Below are 7,527 nucleotides of genomic sequence, written 5' to 3'. Positions count from 1 at the left end.
ATTTCTGAAGCCATTTAGCTCATATTGAAGGGGAAAGGAAGACTATAACATATCATATCATTAGTATAGTTTAGGAGTAGTAGTAGGAAACTTTTAGTTTAGTTTTTCTCTAAGTTTTTCATCTTCTCTATTAGGGTTTATATTAATGTTTTACATTCAAGTACAATTTCCATTTTTTATCTTTGATTTTGCTAGCCTCCATTGTAAGTATCTCTTTGTTATTACTCTTTATAGACACATTGTTCTTACTCTTTCTTATAATTCAAGTTATAGTTCAACTTTACCTCTTTTGTAATTTCAATTTCTTGTTGATGAATTTGATATTTGATATTTGTTTCATGCTTTCTTGTGTTATTCTTGTTGATTGAGATCAATTGTTGCTTTTAGTTTCAAGCCTTTTCTCATTTTCCCCATGTTTAAGGTTTTTGCCCACCAAGTGTTTGACAAAATGTCAACCATGGTTTTAGGCTAAATTTTTGGCTTTTGGCTTGGGGAAAGTGAACAATTGGGTTCTTAGAGTTGGAATGTTCAACATTTAGTGTCAATTCTTAGATTGTTAATTGTTCTCTTCCCACTAACGCTAATTTGTTGCTAAGGCAATTAGCAAGCAATTTAGGATTTGTGGGTTAGGAACACTTATGCTCATTTAACTTACTTTCTGATGTGAGGGTTGATCAAGTGAGAATAATCCATTATAATTGTCATAGTTGTGGTTCTAATAAGGGAAGGACCCCTAGCTCACTCCAAGCCAAGACTCTTTTCATGCTTTCAATCTTTTATACACACTTATGTTAATCTCTTTTATACTTTACTTGTTTACAGTGTGTAGTCAGTTCTTTAATTTCTTCATTAGTTCAATCATTACAATTTTTCATGTTCTTTTATTGCTTTATATGTTCATTTCTTTATTGAAAACCCCTTGATCACTACAACCAGAATTGTACATGTAACGTCCCGTCTAGCAAAATTACCATGCTTAAGTCAGGGTATTTCTACTAGAAAGAACATTATGTAACCTTCTCTAGTATTAACTACTTAATTATCGAGCCTTTGTATGGAGTTTGTGTTTCAGTTTTAAGAAAATGCCAAAAAATTTGTTTTTATTCATTAAAGTCATAATTCAAACATTTACAAGTAAGAATAATCACATAGTTACTATTGATAATAATTCTTATACAAAAGAAACCAAATGAAACTCAAATACAATATACCAAACCTACCCCTCTATATGAAATAAAATCTCAAAGGACAACAGCGAGGGGACTCTATGAAAGCAATTAAAACCATAAAGAAAAACCTACTAATCGCTTGCAGCTTCAAATTGCGTCTTCAAACCTGTGTAACTGAAAGGGTGAAAAGTTTGGGGGTAAGAACCAAACCACATGTTCTCAGTAGAGGTCAAGAATGCCGTGAAAGTAAAGAATAAAATGCAAATAGTTAATTCCATTCGGAAATATTTAAAAGAAAAACTGTTTTCATCTGCTATGATCTTTACTCACCTTATCAATCTTTTATTTTGAAAACCAACGGCACAACATTCAAAAATCCAAAATCTTATAAAGGTTCAGTTAATTATCCAAAATTCTAAACACATATTTTCCTTTATGAAAATCTTAAAAGTTTTTCTAGACCGTATGAATGTCTAATCTGTTCCAAGCATAGCTTCATTAAGTCTATGCTGAACCAGCTCAATCTTTCATACTTACTAAACCTCAAACACAATCCAATCATGGCCTCAGGCCCAATTAATTCAACCAACACCCAATTCACCACAATCCAGCCAATCAGTTACAAACACAAGTAATGAGGTTCAAACACAATCAAGAGCAATTATATCAAGTATAGCAATTAGTAGTTATTAGAATTATTCATTTAGGCAAACCAATTACAATATACACACCCAAACAATGTCACATAGATGCATATGATGAATGCCTAGTCCTAGCGCAGGTAATGAGCTCATCTGTCAGTTTCTACCCGCTCCCGACGTAACCCAAAGCAGCTGAAATGGGTATGGCTTTCCAGTTGGCTATACCCCTGTGTACAGGAAATAACCCCTTTGCCACCACAGGGTCCACAGCATGCTGGAAATAACACATCTGTCACTGCAGGAATGTATGCCGACACACCTTCTGTATACAAGAAATAACCCCTCTGCCACTACAGAAATGGAACAGGTGGTCACGGTACTTCTGTAGCAGGAAATAACTCCTCTTTCTTACAGAATTAAAATATGGATCTGTACCGCAGGAAAGCGTTCTCGGTAGTTACACCACCATCTATCTGACTGCCTCAATGCAGCAGATGAACAAACAAATAACTCTAGAGTTGCCTTAATGCAATAAATAAACAAACAAGCACCTCTTGGGTTGCTTTAAGCAACAAATGACCCAACAGGTCCTCTGCTTTTTATCATACTACTCTTTCAGCAATTGCCACAGCAATATATTCTCAAAAATATTTGATAATAGAAAATCTATTTCTTAAATTCCATATCCAAAATAATTACCAACACAACTTAGCAACCTAATTTCTATTTTGTTTTTAAAAAATCAAATGAATTCAGAATTACACAAATTTTATATCCATGCAACCATCTCGGATTAAGCTTTCTGTTGAACCAAAAATCATAATTTTTCATTGATTCTAGCTTCGGGAATATAAGCAAAACCGTGACTGCTCTGCAGTGTTTTAAATCCAGAAAACAGCAGCAGCATACAACATTCGAAATTTCATATAAAATTCAAATTGAATCCAACCACCTTCAAAATTAATGTGGTTAAACTTAACTTATCCAAATTTATTTCTCAATTGGTTCCAGGAACATACCATTTTTAATGAAGGAGTTAAGTAGCTTGGAAGTTAGGTAATTTTCTGCAAAATTCTGTTTTACAAATCAGTAAACACAACCTCTTCCAAGTCCCATAACTCACTTATTAAAATATAGAAAACTCTGAAATTTGAATCATACGTACTAATCATACTCAAATTTCACCTCTAATTAGTTTCATCTCAATATCATTCCAGAATTAAAAATTATAAAGTCTCAAAGTTACTGATTTAGAAAACAAAACCTGATTTTACTGCATAATACACCTTACTTTAAAAATCCATATCTTTAAAACCACAACTCTAACAATTCTAAATTTTTATGAAATTAAATTATTAGGACCAGAGTTTTATTTAAAATTGGTTCCATTTCAAAATTCAAACTGGAGAGATCCCAATAGAGGAAACAAGTTGCTGCTGTGTTAAACGTTCTGCAGAAAAACCAGATTTGACATCCGTAATTCAAAAATTCACCATAAATCATAAACTTAATGAAAAAGTCTCAAATTTTCCAATTAGTTCCTTATATTCCCAAGTTTATCCCAGACTTGGTTTCACACAATTCTGATAATCACAGAATTAGTTATAGCTTTTCAAAAATGCTGACTCAGTTTAGAAATTATGCAGAAAATCAGATTTTAGAATTCAACTTTGAAAAATCATAACTAATTCTCTAGTTGATACAAAACCTTCAAAATTGAGTTTTCACAATTACACTTAATATAATTTACTTAACACTTAAATTTTTATCATTTCAGTCACAATAAAGTCACTGATTCACTTTCAAAGTTGCCGTTTAATTTCAAGAGAACTTGATTTTCAGCAAACCAATTAGTATTCAAAATCCAACCCTTCAATACCCCTCAAAACCAATTCCAAATCAACTACCAACCAAGTTCATTAACATTACAATATACCAAATAATAGCTCAACAGCAACAAATCCAACATAATCCATTAAAATTCAGTAATTCTCAACAATAAGTCATCAAACTATTCCCAATCTACATAATCAATCAATATCACCAATCAACAATTCCAAATCACAATCTCAACCATTCCAATCACAATTTCAGCCACAATTCAATATTCACACAACCAATCAATATCACTATCAATAATTCCAATTACACTTCACAAGCACAACTTAGCATTCATATCATCAATTAATCACTCGCAACAATTAAAACTATTTGCAATTTACTCAATAAACCTTGCGGGCATTCTTAAATTGAAATCGTTTTAAACCCCCTACCTTGATGTCGCAATTATAAGAAGCCGAAGGCAGAATTACGGCGAGACAGCTGGCTAGATCCCTATTAGTCACACAACCATTTCAGCCAAGAAAGCAGGGGCACTACATCTCAGCATAACTGGGACAGCAGTAGCATTAGCTTCCACAACAATGACCATGGTTGCAGTGAAATGAAGATTTCGAATTCAATGGAATCGAAAGGCAGAAACAGCTCAGGTAATTTAAAATGGAGCACAGGCCAAAGTTGAATTAAAACAAAAAAAAAGCAGTTTAATAAGAAATTGGCAGAATAGAGCGTGTAATTGGAGCAAAAATAAGGGGAAAAGGCTAACCCAGGCCAATGGATGTTGAACCTAATTAGAACTGGAACAGGGCAGCAGTGATTCCTAGCAATCATTCCCGATGGTTCCGGCAGCAGCAACACCACGCCAATGGCTCAATTCCACAGCAACTCCAACTGTCAGAAGAATGAGCACTAGAAGTAGAAACAACTGTGTCTATGGCAACTCCAAATCGATGGCAACAGTGGCAACAGTGGCACCAGCCCCTTCTTTGTGTGCAGAGGCGATAGTGATAGCTAGGGTTCGATGGAAGTGCCTCTCCCTGATGGTGGGTTGAACAGTGGCGACGGCGATGGAAGTTTAACAACGGAGGTGACTGGGAGGGACGGCGGTGATGTGGCTCCAACAGCGCACCATCCTTCTCCTTCTTGCCCTCCACTTCTCCCACACTCTCCTATATGACAGCAACAGCAGCGACGCTGCCTATGTTACCCGCCGGCACTGCTTCTCCCTTCCCCTCTTCCCTCTGCGTCTCGCTCTCTCTCGACCTCTCTTCCCTTGTTTTCTCTTATTTCTTTCTTGTCTGTGTTGATAAGTTTATTTGTGTGGATTGCATTCATCCATGAATGAATGGTGGGGAAAAAAGAAGCGTGGAGGAATAAGGGAGGGGTTAGTGTACCTACGTGTGTTAAGCAAGGTTGCGAGAACGGACCGGTCAAAAAACCGGTGAGTTCACTGGTTTAATGGTTTACTGGTTCGACCGAGGTTCAACTGGGGTTTAACCGGTTTAATTAAATATTAAATAAAATTATTAAAAAACCTAAAAATAATTTTAAATATATAAATTCAATAATTTCTAACTTAATAAAATTTAAAATTTCACATAATAAATTATCCATTACTTAATATTAGAGGTTCACAAACAACTTCAAACATCAAAGTTTATAACTAAACAAAAAAAACTAAGAACACTCACGTTGTTGTTCAACTGAGATTTGATTATATTATCCAAATCAGAAGTACAATGAAGGTGACTTGTTATAATAGATTGTTAATAATGGAACGCATTCAACATTCCACCTCGTCCCTCATACCATAATTTAGCACAAATAATGAGGTTTTGCAACTAAGCATTAGGTTTAACCATGAATTACATGTGAAAACGTACCAAAGAATGTTAGAAACATAAACCAACCTAAACAAAAAAAATTCCAAAACAATGTCATTGCTTTCGGGGCTATGAATGGCTATTGGTCAAGAATGTTATGCACATAAAAGTTGAATAGGTCCACTGCTTGACCCTGCCACACGCCTAAATGAAGAAGTATTCAAAGCTCTAGAAATATTCATATAAATTCTTTGCACTCATGTATTAAACAGTACATTGTCAGTAAATAAAATTATGTCATTAAATTATATGGCATAACATTATTTATGGGAACAGCCTGATCTCCTGCAAGCTGTGTAACCTTTTTTTTTAAATGAAAATAATATACTATAAAATTAAAAGATAACTTACCTTCTTTCCAAGCTCCAGCCACGCCATTCATAAGCATATAATAGATCTGCAAAATTAAACAAATTGCAATATATTTCAAAAACAATATACAGGAAAAATGATGGAAGTAATCGGCAGCTCATTAATGGTGGATTTCTTCATTCATCAGGAATAGCCACAAAAAAAAAATTACATATTTCATATAGTGAGTGGAATAAGTAAACACAAAAGTGGGTCAAAAGGCAAAATCCAACACATGTTTTTCAAATCTCAGTTTATGCACGATAAATTGAGAAGTCAATAAATTGAGACAGTGCTGTGGATAAAGACCAATAGAAGTTGTACAATGAAAATCACTGCCAAAATGTTCTGCAACAATCATATTGAATTTGAAGATAGAGATTTCAGAGGCAAGCTGGGCAACAAAGCCAAATACCAAATGAAGGTAAAGCTTTTAATTTCTGCACTAAAATTTGATGATAGAGATTTCAGAGGATGACTATTCCACTCAAAATACCTGAGTTTTGCCAGAAAACGACTCTAAAATTGTGGGAACGTATACACTCGACTGTCTTAGATGTGAAGCTTGATAAAACTTGAGAATCTTTAGGCTAGGCATATTGTAATACTCGGCAGTAAGCAGTAAGCAGCATAACTAAATTAATAATTAGTTTCCCATTCAACAAATTGACAAATTATCAAGCCAAATAATCTCCAGAACAAGTTCAAGAACAGAAAATCACTCACTGTAAAAAAAATTAGACAACCGACCAACAACAGTATAACAGAATCAAGAATATCATCAACAATCCTAGACCACGGCGATAACAACAATAATTGAAGAAGAAAAATTAAAACAACAATTACAGTAAAAAAAATACCTTCTCTTCTAGAGCACAGAGGTGAGGGAGCACGACGGAAGGTTGGACGCGGCAGAACTAGAGAAGAGGTGGCCTGGACCACCGTGGAACTGGAGAAGAGGTGGCCTGGACCGCCACGGAATTGGAGCCCAGGAGGGTGGTGCGCGGCGGAACTAGAGCAGAGGAGCAGAGCCGGCGCAGCGGAACAGCGGCTGCGCACCGGAGGAAGCACGCGAGACGAGATGCAGTAGGGACGGCAGCTTCAAGTAGTTGAGACGGCGGAGGTGATATGGCAGTGAGTCTAGGGCTGGGAGAACTGGTGAAGGGGATCTAGGGGTTGGGAGGAGAGGCTTCTGTGCTTCCCCTGACTGCGACGGACGGCGGCGGTGACTCATTCCTTGCGGCTTTCGACGATCGGCGATGAGGCTAGGGTTTCTGTTTTGGTTTCGGGAGAAAGAAGGAGATGGGAGAAGGACTGGAGACTGGAAAGTGGAAACTGAATAGGGATTTAGGGCTTCCTTCCACTTTTTTTTTTTAGCCAAAACGACGTCGTTTAGCATCTTAACTTTCAAACCAAAAACCGCAAAAAAATCGGACGGTTCTTTCGGTTTACCGATTAACTGCCGGATCGACCGGTTTTTTATCGGTTTTTTGTGGGGCGATTTTTAACATTACCCGGACTGGTTAGATGACCGGTTCTCGGTTATTCCGGTTAAACCGGTCGATCCGGTTCGGTTTTCAGAACCATGGTGTTAAGTAATTGGGTGAAGAGTATACGTGTTAGATGATAATAGTACTTAAAAAT

The 7,527-nt window shown here is 36.1% G+C and overlaps 1 long non-coding RNA gene across 2 annotated transcripts; it reads right to left on the bottom strand.

Moving 5' to 3' along the window:
• Positions 1–224: 224 nt before the first annotated feature.
• On the bottom strand, positions 225–7,227 carry LOC107465611 (uncharacterized). Of its 2 annotated transcripts, none has more exons than XR_002367116.2 (4): positions 6,744–7,227; positions 5,884–5,929; positions 4,084–5,676; positions 225–1,343 (listed from the first exon to the last, which is right to left on the bottom strand). It is a non-coding gene; the product is annotated as an uncharacterized LOC107465611 (long non-coding RNA). The 2 variants fall into 2 exon arrangements; XR_008002902.1 differs by lacking the exon at positions 225–1,343 and having other exon boundaries at positions 2,987–4,201; positions 4,416–5,676.
• Positions 7,228–7,527: the final 300 nt, after the last annotated feature.

The sequence above is a fragment of the Arachis duranensis genome, chromosome 9 (genome assembly GCF_000817695.3).
Source record: "Arachis duranensis cultivar V14167 chromosome 9, aradu.V14167.gnm2.J7QH, whole genome shotgun sequence".
Taxonomy (NCBI): domain Eukaryota; kingdom Viridiplantae; phylum Streptophyta; class Magnoliopsida; order Fabales; family Fabaceae; genus Arachis; species Arachis duranensis.
This window is presented reverse-complemented; position numbering and strand designations above follow the sequence as displayed.